We start from the raw sequence: 14,477 nt of genomic DNA, 5'->3' as shown, positions 1-14,477 counted from the left end.
TCAAATATCTGATTTTCAGAAAATTTATGATCAATTCAAAAAACATCCCTGTTTTCATTTCTCATGACAAGAAACACTAGTCTCCCTCTCTTCCTCCCCTCCCCCCCTTAGCCCATCTCTCTCTCCCTCTCTCTCATTTGTCAAAAAGCACATTGCCGCAGGTATTGGACATTCATGATTGAGAAAAAATACTCAAGACTTACATCTCCCATAGAAAGATAGGCTGAAAGTAACATTAGGTGGTTAACTAACCATAAAATGAGCTATCAAGAGTCATCATAACTTTTGAATCAGTTGTCTCTCTATGGCACTCTTTCAGAGGCCATCAGCAGGTGTGACATAAAACCGTCCTCCTTTTGCTAAAGACACTTTAACGATGCCCCAGGTACCCTTAGCATCTCCCCTCGCGGGTGGCAATATCGCCCCCATCCCCTCAAACTCTCACCGCATTTGTTAATTATCTAAAATTAGTGGAAAGGTGAAAACTGCCTCCATTAACTGTCCAATCAAGTTGATGAGACTGATGGTTTTCCCCTGAGGCTGCAGAACCTCAACCATGACTGGTGGAAAAATGTTCTGGAAGATATTTTCTCATCGAAATGCTGAGAAGAATTCCTTCATGTACAGAACAGTACCTGCTGACAGGTTTTATTAGTATTATTATTATTTTATTATTGTTTTTATTATTATTATTATTTATTTATTTATTATTTTTTTTTTTTTTTTTTGCATTAAAAAAACATACCTTAATTTGTATGATAAAAACCAAAATTTCCTTACTAAAATGATTTAATTCAAGTAATGTGCTGGAACAAATTTGAGTAAAATCAAAATACTTTAATAAATCTGACCAAGAGCTCTCCAGCAGAATATGTTGCATGCTTCGAAGACTTCATTACTTTTAAATTTATATTTAACAAGAAATAATATTATTTATCAGGTCTGAAAGAGATTCAATTACAACTAATGATTAACAAAGTGATTTTTTTAAAAATAAAATGTGGATTGTTTCCTTAATTTTTTCCAGGCACGAACCTGCCAGCATGAAATTACCATGAGAGAAATATTTATCACTCTTCTCTTACATCACTCAAAATAACCAACTGTCTCTCCCAATATGGGCACATTCTTTCCTTTGTGTCACATTCTTTGAAAGGATTTGCTATCAAATTCCCTTTCATATTCAAACTATGGGCACTGTGACCTTCACAAATGAACTACATTTGGCTGCTGACAACTTTCAGTGAAAAAATGTACTTTCTCTATCTAAATTAATTTTTAAAAAACAAACATAAAATAGATTTTTTTTTCAATTTTACTAAACTGTTATATAGTAATCTTTTCATTTAGTATTCATTTATAATTTTTATTTCTTTTGACACTTCTTTTGAACTTTTTTTTTCTACTGAAGTTTGTTTTCAGTATAAAAGCTAGACAGGGTAATCACAATGAACACCATAAAACAACAAAATAAATGTGAGGAATGGAAGAGAAAAAGATCTGTAAGAAGAATGGTTGAGGGCAATTCATTTTCAGTTTAAAAAATGAAAAGTTGCACAGAGTTTGTGGAAAATTTTATAAAAAATATGCATTCCTTGCCAACTGGTCTTTAGCTTAACACTTGCAATCTCCACACAAGTAACTGCGAACTTGAAAATTTGTTAAAAAGCCACATTCCTTCTGAATCGAACAACGGTTATATATTAAACCTAAATAGCTTCTATCATGACTCACTTCTATTTTTATGTTTTCCAAATTATCTATGTTCCAGCTTGAGAAATATATCTAAGGAAAAAATACCTCCCTACTGCCCTTTGTAGGTAGGCACAAGAGTTCCATTTATTCTCTGACCATACAAAACCACCTGTGCTTCCCTGGTAAACAGTTGACCCCCCCCCCCCCCCCCAACTATTCACAAATAACATATTTCTTCTGTAATTAGAAGTTCACTGATCAAACAGGTGTACTAGAGAGCTTGGAACATGAATATTTTCCTTATGGCAGGTCTTACAGAAATGTGCAGAAATAGAACATATCAAAATGTGTTCAAAAATGTATGTATAGAGGGCAAGATCTTACGCAAAACTGGCCTTTTGGGGTGAACAGTAAATAAAAAAGAAAAATACTACAAAGTGAGTCCTATTGCAAACCTTTCCTACCAGAAAAAAGAAGACATCCTGAGCAGATATCCCTAAACTTCTGGCTAATCAGTGTTAGGAGGATGTCCACCACTTACACACAGAAATAGCAACAAATCAAAATATAAAAAATATGTTTTGCTTTTTTTTCACAAAGTTGATTTAAAAATACCTATCATTTGATATTAATTTTCCGGTGACTGATTTTCTCTGGGTACGCCTTGGTGTTCATGAGAAAACAGACAAAGTACAGAGAATATTTTTGGTATACAACTGTCTAAATTAGTAAATAATCACTTCCAAAACTGATATAAGCAATTACAAAGACAAATCTAATTGCTGGAATCCCTTACTTGAAGTTCCAGTGAATCTAAAACATAGTGTTACAAAATTAAGATATAATTGAAGAAAATCTGACATTTTATAATAATGTAAAGTAGGTGTGACATCACTGTCAGACAGGTGAAGTCTCAATCATTTTAATAACTAATCAATAAAACAGATCCTGGTTATTTCCTTTCTCATTACAATCAAGAACATGTAATAAAAATCAAATTTGCAGAACCATAATTATTCTTAATAATGTGACACCTACACCTTACTCCATGTATTGCTATTTTTGTGTGATCCTGCGTGATCTTTTAAATCCCTTAGTGAAAAATATTATTGATAGCATGCCACAGAGCTGTTTTACCTTAATTAAATCTGAAGATAAAATGAATTTCCAATGATTAATTTTACCAAGTAAGTTGTTTTTTTAGTTGTCAACACTGTTAATGACACTGCCCACAGTTGCTGCTGTGATTAGGAACATGTACATTGCATGAGTCATTGAACTAGCCTTCATCTTAATCAACCTAAGAATACAAGCATTCACTGTAATATTTAAAGTTATTTGATTTGTTTCTTCTAATTTGACTGCTTCAACTCTTCTTGTTATTTTGTTTTGCTTTCCTTGCCTATAATTTATATGTATATATCAAATTTTCTTTATTCGTTTGATAAGCGGGTTAAATTTGTAGGTGTAATTTCTATACATTCTTCAACATTATTTATAAGACACGTTTCTGCTGCATCTGCTGCTGTAATAGTGATTAATAAAGTTACAGTGCTTGACCAAACACAACATATTATACAAATTCAATGGTAAAATTATGAAAATGCTAAAAATAAACTTTATATGAAACTGACAAAACTGAGATTAAAACAAACTAATGAATGAAAAAGGGAACTTCAATTTGTAAATAACATGATCATGTTGCTTGTTTTTTCTTTCCTTTTTCTTACAAGTTAAAAATTTCATCAATATGAAGTATTCTTACTTTTTAAAAATATGAACAACCTAAATTATCAACCTGATTGATTTGATCAATAGAATAATATTTAAGCGTGTTATTCAAAAAGTTCTCTATAGATAGGAAGAATTTCAAAAATAGAAAAAAGTAAAAATAAAAGCAGCTGTCAAATCTTTGAAGTTGACTGACACAAGGAGCAGGTGGTCATCAAATGTGACTGACCATTGTGAGTTAACAGAATGGGTGTTATGCTTTAGTAATGGTGGCAAGCTTTTAAACACAACTAAACTAGCCAATATCCCATGCAGATACCTCAAAGTAAGCAGAGAATAATTCATACATTGCCTCCTATTTGAGAAACCAGATCTCTTCCTTGTTAAGAAAGATGACAGGTACGTCCAGTCTCTAAAACTGACTCAATGTAACTAAAATGATCAAAATAAATAAACAAACAAACAAACAAACAAATAAATAAATAAATAAATAAATAAATAAATAAATAAATAAATAAATAAATAAATAAATAAGAGAAAACATGAAAAATTGCAAACCATCCTGACATCAATAAGTGTGGTCAAAAACTTGAAAGAGCTTAGCTGGCAACAACATTTACAATATCTATCAGTTTCCCAAAGTTAGTTGTAGTGACAATGATATCAAAGAAATTTTGATGGTACATAAATTAGGGCCAACATCTGGATTGATACACTCTCCAATACAAAAGCAGCATTTGGAAGTCAAGATACTTACAACTATGTGCTAACAATTCAGATTTTATATGAAAGTGTGACAGCAGCTATAGCCACTACAAGTGTCATGAGTTCACAGTAATAGAGATCTGAAACACTACACTGTACACTACACTAATATTGGCTCCTGCTTAAGATTCTTTTAAAACTGAAATTAATACCTAACATGATCAAATTTTTTCAACGAGAATGCAAATTCTGCCAAGTTGAATTCTAAACATATTTCACTCTTTTGTTTTCCACTTTTAAGACATGAACCTCAATGAGTCTTTGCCAGCAGAGCTTATTTCATAAATTATTCTGTTTTATTGGGAACAAACTTCTGCCACTGTCTGATGTTTGGTGAATCATTTACTTTCCTCTCATGAATAATTGAAACACAGGCTGTACAAATCCCCAGTCTTTTTTTGTTCTTCTTCAAACCACATACGTATATTCCCTTGTACTTCTTTTCACCTTTGAATTATAGATAAACTTTGAGTTGAAAAACACAGTGCTGCTGTTATTATATATTTACATCAGAAATTCAACTTATTGCTTGTTTATGCATTCAATTATCTACCTTTCAAAAGGGCTTATTATATATAAGAAAATAGAATAAAACAAGATGTCAAGTATAATAACCAAATAATACGCATTTAATTTCCTGCTTATTTTAATCATTTGCAAAAATTGAAGAGTTCCCCCTGAGATTTCACAATCTATTTTATGGTAGTTAGTTCTCTAAGTTGGCACAAATTGGGGTTATGTACCTCTTGTTCACATCCCCACCTATTTTCTGTTGTTCACATTAAAAAAAAAACTTATTTTCTTCAAAGCCCAATAACTGGTACATGTTCATTATTCCTGATGATATTCTACGTTAAGTTCAGAAAAAAATGAAGTATATTCTCTAAATTTCTCCAATAAACATTTGAGATACATAAGTGTTGCACAGCTGTATGGTATTGTAACTTGGACAGTGTGGTGGACATATTGAAAAATACTCATGAAAATTAGACCCATATATTTTTTTTAATTTACGACACTTTATTGTGAACATCTCAGTTGTGAACAAGTAAAGGTGAAATTTGGATAAAACTGGCAATAATATTTTTAAAAAATGAGCCTAATTCTCATAAACATTCTTCAATATAATTATTTACATATACAGTGAAACTATTTTCCCATTACAATCACTTTTTGGGCAGTAATCTGTGATGCTTTCATTTTATTGTCAACCTTTTATTTCATTGTCATTTTCTTATTTCTTTCTCTCTCTCCTTTATTTAATTCAGTGCTAAAAAGATCAGTCAATCTATAAATGTATGACGTCTTCACATTATTGCTATTACTACAATGGGCTACTTTGGGAATCGAGTAAAAGAGTTTTTTTTTTCTGCAATGTATCAACTCTCTTGGTTTGTGAGTAAAAAAAAAATCATTGGAATCATCTACTATTCACTTACAAAGCTAAAGCCCTGGGCACCCAAAACTAATGGGAATATGATCTACTTGAAATGTACCTACAATTCACAACGTTTGTACAACAAGGGTGGAATAATGTGAAATTAATACAGTCTCAAAGCTGAAAAAGTGTAAATTCAAGTCGTACAAATTGTGCACCGCAGATGGGACATGTTTCAGCTACGCAGAGCATGTAAGAAGAATTGCAAATTAATTGCGCCGCAGACACAGGTCTCGTGCTGGGATGTGCATCTTTTCGAGAAAACCCACTGATTTTGTCCACAAGTCCTTGAACAAAGAGGGAGTATACAGGAGAGAAAACTTTTCTCTGCTTCCACCTAAAGAAGATAAATGAGAAAATAATGTTCCTAATTTCAATTGAGGGTTTGGGTAATGAAAACTCCCACTTGTCATGCGTTGTCGCCCAGCGTCAGGGCAGGTGTAGCGGCAGATTTCGGCCCACTGACCTGATCCATTTAACAACACTGCAACAGCAGAGTTAACACTACTTATAATTATAACAGCTTTAATGCTACTTTGTGGAGCCAGGCTGGAAGTAGAGATAGCCCCTGCCAGGTTAACAGATGACCAATGACCATGTTAACTTATCCTAAAAGCATCACTTTTAGCACTCAAAACTGACACACTTATAATCATGTCATGTATAATGGTATGTTTTGTAAACATTTCAAAGCTCATATATCTTTCCTGTATCCATGGACAGACTATGAAGTTGAACACTGGGCTATTCTTCCATTAAAAATACACAGTAGTCTAAAAAGGATTATGATCCCTCTGTTGAGGATGACCCATCTTTCTTAAACATGTTCTCAGAGGTGACAGAGAAATAATTTGTAAAGAACACAAGATGCTTAAACATTACATAAATAAATAAGTTTACTTTAAATGAAAGATACACCAATAAGTTGATATTCTATCTTATTTTATTTTATTTCAATCTTGTAATTTTCATCTAATCTCAACGTAATTAAAGTACAATGTCATTTAAAACTGCATACAGGGGCACCATACTGCAGTCATCCTTTGACTGATCTCTTTATTTTTTTATTGTAATATCTATGTATATGAGGATTTATCAAAATCACCACAATTATCTTTTAAGTTTAAAAAATTGAGTCAAATTGATATCTATGGTATGTTGATCAAAAAATAATATACACACATACATGCACACACACTCAGGTGACTATATATATATATAAGCTCAAACTTTAAGCTTTTCCTTGCTTGGTGATGGACATAAAATATACACATTCTGTTTCTTTTCCAGGCTATCCTATTCTATTTCATTCTTCTATCCGAGGTTTTTCTGACTCGATATATTCTAAGGCAGTCCACTCCTTTTTCTTACATTATCTTCTGTACATGTTTTTTCTCAGTCTTCTCTTCATAAACTAGTATCTTGTATTGTGTTTAACTATTTCAAAATGCAAAACACCAAAACAGCATGTATTCTGAACTCCTCCATGCCAGCTAAACTGAAAATGAAACATGAGTTAGTACACTACTCAGTGGTCTGATCTGTATTTTCTTGATTCTTTGACATATCACCTACATCAATATAATAGAGATGTTATTTTATATGTCCATATCACCTATATCAATTTAACAAAAATATCATATGTATGTACCACCTATATCACACGTAATCAATAAAACAAGATGTTATATGTACATATCACCTTATATATCAATATAACATATTACATAAATATTATACATATCACCTATATCAATATAAAAGAGATGCTATGTTATATGTACATATCACCTAGTATATCAATATAACAGAGATATGTTACTAATATGATTATTTCATGTCGTTTAGGTCACCAATATTTCTTGCACTGAAGATTGAGCATGTTACCTGTATCACTTGACCACGCCATTATGTTAGTCACCCGCTGAGCCTTTCTGAGACATAGCCCTCCCCTGCCCCCCCCCCCCTCCATAGTGAATTTTTTTCACACAGAATGCAAATTCTTCATACGCTATATTAAAAATGCACTCTTATCACATATTCAAAATAAATTCCTGTACAGATTTTTCTGTAATGCATCAATATAATCTCTCTCTCTCTCTCTCTCTCTCTCTCTGATACATGTATATATGTGTGCATGTATATCACCACATTAATTTTCCAAAATTCAAAACTCTTATGTAGATGTGACCATGAACAGTATACATCTTGCAACTATAAACACAAATCACCATGAGTGATAGCTCCTCTTTAGTGTCACAAAATGTGAAAAAAAAAGAGGAAAAAAGATATCTCTTCTACATTTTCAAAGCACTGGTCATTCCCAGAACAACCCCTTGGGAGAGCTCACTTACACATGACTATGTAAAGGGAGCCTATTGATTTACTATTATGAATACTACAGTTTCAAATATGAGACATTCTTCAGACAAATTATTTCCATCAAAGATTTCTTTCTCTAAAATCATCAAAAAAACTCATTTTGTCACACGTTTAATAACATAAATACTCTGATAATTGTTTGGTATTCAAACAAGTTGAGTAAAATTATGTTTTTCATTTGCAGTATGCTTTTTCATATACTCTGTAAAGTTATCTTACAATTTTTGGTCATTTATCATTGAACTTGGCACAAGCATCATTTAATTTACTGAGATTTGGTTTCCTTGACAAAGATGAAATTATTATAATAAAAAATAAATAAAACCTAGATCACAGACAGTGTTGATATTGAGCCATTCGGTTGAGGACAACAAGAATTACAAAGCAAGGGGTTTTACTTTTTTTTTTTTTTTTGTAGTAAGTGGTGTTATATAGTTCTGAACTTCAAACCAAACTAAAATGTTCTGCTTTAATTCTTATTACATGATCATCTCAATAATAAAACCTATAATGGTTCTGTCTGGAATTTATGATTTACTACAATTATTTTATCTTCAGGTAGATGCATCAATGAAATCCACTTAGTACAATATCATATATTTACCATCAGTTGAATAAAACAAAATAATCAGGAGGCTAGAGAAATGAGCTAAAGAATAACTACTTATTCTGGTTTCCTTAAAAAAATGAGACTGTTTCATCTAAACAACTGAAAATTGCCTCATTTTTCAGACAACTTCACTTATAAATCTACTTCAAGTGAAAGTGTAAGGAATTGATTTCCCAATACTTAAAATGCCTACATTGACATGTTTTCTTTGATAAAAAATGAAGATTGAGCAAACAAGTGACCTACTAAACTGAAGAAATTATCCACCTTCTTTCATTTTAACATCATAGTGACAGGTTTTCCAAAGATCTGGAAATGAATAATCAGCGAAAAGTCACAAATGTTGTGTGTCCAGGACTTCCTCTTAAAGTAATAGTGTTCAAGAAGTCATTTTCTCCGTTGTGCTATAACTTTTATAGAAATATTGAATCTTCTGTTAGATTACTTTGAAAAGTTCATGAAAGTTTACTCCTAAATGATTTAATCAGAAATATCAAAGTTTTGCAAACAAGTTAGTTTGAATTCCATTGAAAAATAGACAGACGACAAAAGGTACCTTGAAGTTTCCAGGAGCCTAGATTACAAACGAATTGACAAGTCTTATTCCTAAGATTACAAAAATCTGTAAATTAGAAGCAAAAAAGTTAGAACATAAAAAAGACCAGAAACTCACCCAACATGTGTAAATTCCAATTAAATTCAAGATTTACAAAGGTGCGCTTTCACCAATCCTGAGGAAGATACTAAAGCTACTTAAAATGCCACCTTGAAATCTTCACTTAAATCCACAAGAGTAGAACAAGTTATGCTCTTCTCAAACCAAGTAGTGTCCCTATAAATATTCAACCTATAAAATGAGATGATTAAAATATCAATGGTTACATATAATTTTCAAAAATACCGTAAGAGAGGACTGGAAATCATTTTATCATCACATATATATTTTTCTTTAAGAATATCTCACTTTGAAATAATAAAAACTTAAGAGCATTTATAATTCAGTTTCCTTTGCTCAAGATACACAAATTTGTTTTCTAGCAAATTAAATAGGATTTTAAAAACATTTTTTCTTCAAAAATATTCACAAAAATAATCTAACTAATAATTTATAATTTACTGTATATGTACCTCATAACTGTCAGGTGTCAGTTTAGGCCCAGAGCTGACAAAGCCACACCTCCTTGACCCTTGACCTCTCAGCCAGGGATAGCAATAACAAAATGACCTCTACCACTTTGCTTTAAAAGTTACCAGAATCTGAATAAAAATAAAATTTCATCATGAATTGCAGTATGTTTATGAAATATTGAATATTTTTGTCCACTAATTTAAAATTTTAAATTTATTTGATCCAAGGGCAAAGGGTTTTTCTTCAGATAAGCAAAAGCCAAAGTTCAACATCATGAATATGATGTACTTTTTTTTTTTTACTTTTTTTTGCCTCTGGTTTTGTAGGGAGTCATTTATTTCAATAATGATAATATGACTCAAGAACGGGTGCCACACACATGGCCTCATTGCTTCCAGATATAAAGAGAAGAACCATAGAAAACTAAATTGACACATTAAAGAAAATGAAGCAATTTACTTGTCTGCCCCAAGGAGATCCAAAAAGATGCATGTCCATATTTTCTATGTATCCAATTAGGAACCAAACAAAATTAGTTACATATAGAGAAGATCTGACATGACAGTGAATATGACAGTGTGAATTATATGCAATTCAGCTGTTAAACAATTAAAATGTGGGATTGTGATCTGAGCTTGTTTTTGTAATAATTCAAATGACTTGTATCATCACCAAAGTAAAAAGTTATATGTGTGAGAAGTATGAACATGAAGTTCAACTTAAATTGCATGACATATACCAATGGTGGACACAATGGGATAAGTGGAAATAAATCCTCAATTTATCAAGTTGCAATCTAAACTGAAGTTGAATTAGTGCTATTTCATGGGCAGTTCTTGAGCTAAACAGTGAAAACCTGAAAAAAAATGTTGCATTCTAAAAATAAAAGCAGATCAATAAAATCTGTACCTTAAAGTGGTTCATCTGAACATTTCCCAGCTGAGCTTATAAAAAAGTTCTAATTCCTACTTTAGTTTTGAGATATATCAAAACGAATGCCTTGAACTAAAAAAGGGTAACAGATTAGAAGGTGTCTTTCCTTCCATTCATTACTTAGTAATTTAATATAACTGCCACTCATCTGTCATTCAATGGAAGAAACACACGGGGTCATGCTGGCAATTTCTGTCGAAGCCAAATAACTACTTTTTCACCAAATCAATGACCATTGTCTAAAACCCAATTATCATTTTTCTTTATTTCTTCAGCTAAATTACATTTATTTATCAGTAGCACCTAGCAAAAAGTCTTATATCTCCTTCACCCCATTACAAATAGATCACTGCTCAGAGTAGAGCAGCCCAGTGCTTAGTGTTTTATATCTGGCCTGCTGCATGTCATTTGTGATTCTTAAATTCCAATTTTTTTTTCTGCTTTTAAATTATTAATTAATATCTTTCAAATTCAGTTCTCTCCATATATGAAACATTAACAGAAACAAAACATTTGTGGAGCTGCAAATATTTGAAATGCTTGCATGATCCCAGCTACCAGCATTCACAGATATACTGTGGGCATGATCAACATCACATATTCATATCTCCATTTATCAAGCCTGAAGCAGGCAGGTCAAAGATTCAAATAGTATCAGGCAAGTGAAAAAAATTAAACAGATTAGCTGAATCCAAACAAACTTACCCAGCTCCATTTTTTGCTTACAGTGTATAACTGGGTTCCCATCCCTAGATCGACCTAACAGGATTGGTCCATCTCCACAGGGTTTCTTGCTTTCAGCTTTTAAGCAACTTAAAAGTGGTTTAGATGTCTTTCACACCTACTGAAGCTGATATGGGATAATTAACTATTGTTAAGCAGCTTTAGTAGGCATGCCAGACATCTAAGTTACTTAAACTGAAAGCAATTTAGCAAAAAACCCTGTCTAATTGCATTCAGAACAGCGGGCTAGCAGATCCACGGATCAAATATGGCCACCCACCAAAAAGCTTGCCGCTTAATTCCTGATTAGACACTGAATAGGTTCCCCATGGGGATTACGCAACAAGGATTCAAGTGGGTTGCCATATTTAATCCGGGGGTCTGTTAGTCTGCTGCTCTGAAGTCGCTCTGTGTGTGTGTGTGTATGGGGGGGGGGAATCTTATCATGACCATGATTTGGTTATCACACACAAGACTATCACATCTCATAAATACCTGATTCTAAGATGTACTTATTAAAGCTGAAGTAATGATCCTCAAATAGATAATATATTAAGTTACACTCGTAAAAAAAATGTACTCATTTCTTTAATTTGCATTTCATTCAAATGGTAATATCTTTTTGCATTTTAGTAAATTTGATGCACTGCTGATAAAAGGTCTTATACACAGAAACCTTCTATGCCATTAAACCTTGCAATGCCATAAACACATCTAAACCCTTTAGATTTGAAGGGATTTGATGACTGGCTGCTATTAATGAGAAAGGAAAGAATTACAGCTGTTATATTACAAAACAACAAGATTGTAAAAATTTCCAGCAAGATATGAAGATCTGGCCATGACAGAATGTTTCACTTACAGATTCTATTAGTTTAGCTAAGTTGCTGGTAACTTGGTTTGAAACAGATAACAAAAATTAATGTAATTTAAGCCATAAGACTTCAAGTAAAAACACTGGCCGGCACATACATGGCTTTTTAAACTTCATCGGCCAGTTTGTGTATCTATAACACTGTTAACAATTTCAAGAATGGGAGAGTCAGAATTCTGTTACATTAAAGAGTATCTCAGACATGAAAATTTCCATTTAAAGTGTCAGGAAAGAGGGTCTCCATTGCTTTGTTTGTTATTCTAACCAAGGTACCTTGTGGTTGAGAGATTCCAACCACTTTGGTCCGATTGAAATTAAGATAACTCTGATTACAGCAGATAAGGAGTGATAAAATACAACCAACAAGTAATAAAACAGTACGCAGAAAAACAAGTCATCATCCTCGGGTCCACCCTTGAACACAATATAGACACCCACCTCTTCACTTATCCCTAAAATAGACTAATGCAGTTTCTTTTACATAGACAATTCACTGATTTCAATTCCAGCTACTTCAAAAGAAATCAAATCATTTTACCTAGTACAACGAGAGGTGAATCGTCCCATCAGTCTTTTTATGGGCTGCTGAGGCAGTCGCTGTGCTCTGCACAGGTTGACGATATTTCCTGGTCGGTGGAGACATCTTTGATGATGTCATGTAGGGTTCATCTGCCTGGAAATGAAGAAGAAAGCATCGTTGCTCACCACTCATCTGAAAATTTCATCTGTGAAAAAATGTGTTTGCATTAATTGTCTGGATAACAGGTGTTTGTTGCTTTGATTGATATATATATATATATATGTATATACCTCTTGATTTTAGGCATCAGTTTGATGTTCAGGTCCAGAAAAAATGAAATGTATTTAAATATCATCTGATTCACTATGTTGTCTGGTAAATATAATCCACATCAGTTATAAAGTAACAATTATATAAAATAGTTATAAATATACATAATAATGCAATATAAGGCAAGTGCATGCATTTTGCTGTACATATATAACCTCGTCTCCAATATTGCTTTTTTTTCTGCAACCTAGAATAATCATCTTGATAATTTTACTTTTACATACCAATCTTACTGTACGTATATATGCATTCCTCCTATTGTTTCAGTGCCTCAAAATCTTCACCATTTTGTGGATATTCTGGTCTTTATCCTCTCTTTTCCTCTTTCTTCTGATTGTGACATGTTTTCTGATAAAAACCTCTCTTCCTTGTGCCACATCACACTGCATAATGGCTGCCTAACATCCTATCAAGCACAAATTTTATATTGTTTAATCTCATAAGCTTTTTTATTATCTTGTCTCTGCCAATATCTGGGTATTGTTATTTCAGAAGGCTATGTGGGACAGAGATTTTAAAACACACAGTAAGGTCCTAAATTTTGGTATAAGGGGCCTTGTGGAAGTATATTTGAACAGTGAAGTGACTTTCCCTGTCCTGTCTTGCCATTCCATGGGGATCTTGTTTCTCAGTCAGGGGAAAAAGAGATGGAAAGAACAGTGAAGAATACAGATACGTCTACATAAATTTTCTTTAATCATTTCCTTTGAGGAGCCTAGTTTACACAGCTGACTTGTTCTCTTCAGTAGGCTTGGTATCAATAATTGACGGAAACATGTCAATCCTTGTTGTTTAACATTGAAAAATTTTGTTACTACACTACATGATTTATTGCTTTGGGAAACATTGTTAACCTGAAAATACAGTTGAATTATGCACATAGTTTGTGCTGCTTTCTCAAAGATTTTAAAAATTTAGAATTACTTTTTTTTTTAAATTAGATACAAAGCTTAGTTTAAAAACCAAAAAGAACAAATATTTTTACATTTAGCTCAATTTTCAGTTTATATCAGCATACATTTTCTAACATATTCTTTAATCTATTCATTAGAATCTTCATAGCATTTATTTTAGTTGAATTAAAACCAGGTGTACATTATATGTATACAGTCACGTGCAAGTGTTCACAAACATATACATACTCATGCAGGTCTTTAATCCCAATATATATACTGCTTACATCTAACCTACTATAAAACAACATGGCACACCCTCATAACTATGCATTTCATGCTGCACAAGCATTAAAAATAGTAGCCCCAACACATGGATAACAGGATTTAAAGAAAACGCATTGCCACATCTGTTACAACTGGTTCCCACGGCCGTACTTCTATGCCTGAACCC

This window comes from Lingula anatina, chromosome 4, assembly GCF_051362555.1.
Source record: "Lingula anatina isolate TDL-2025a chromosome 4, LinAna3.0, whole genome shotgun sequence".
NCBI classification, from domain to species: domain Eukaryota; kingdom Metazoa; phylum Brachiopoda; class Lingulata; order Lingulida; family Lingulidae; genus Lingula; species Lingula anatina.
Note: the sequence above shows the minus strand (reverse complement) of the source record.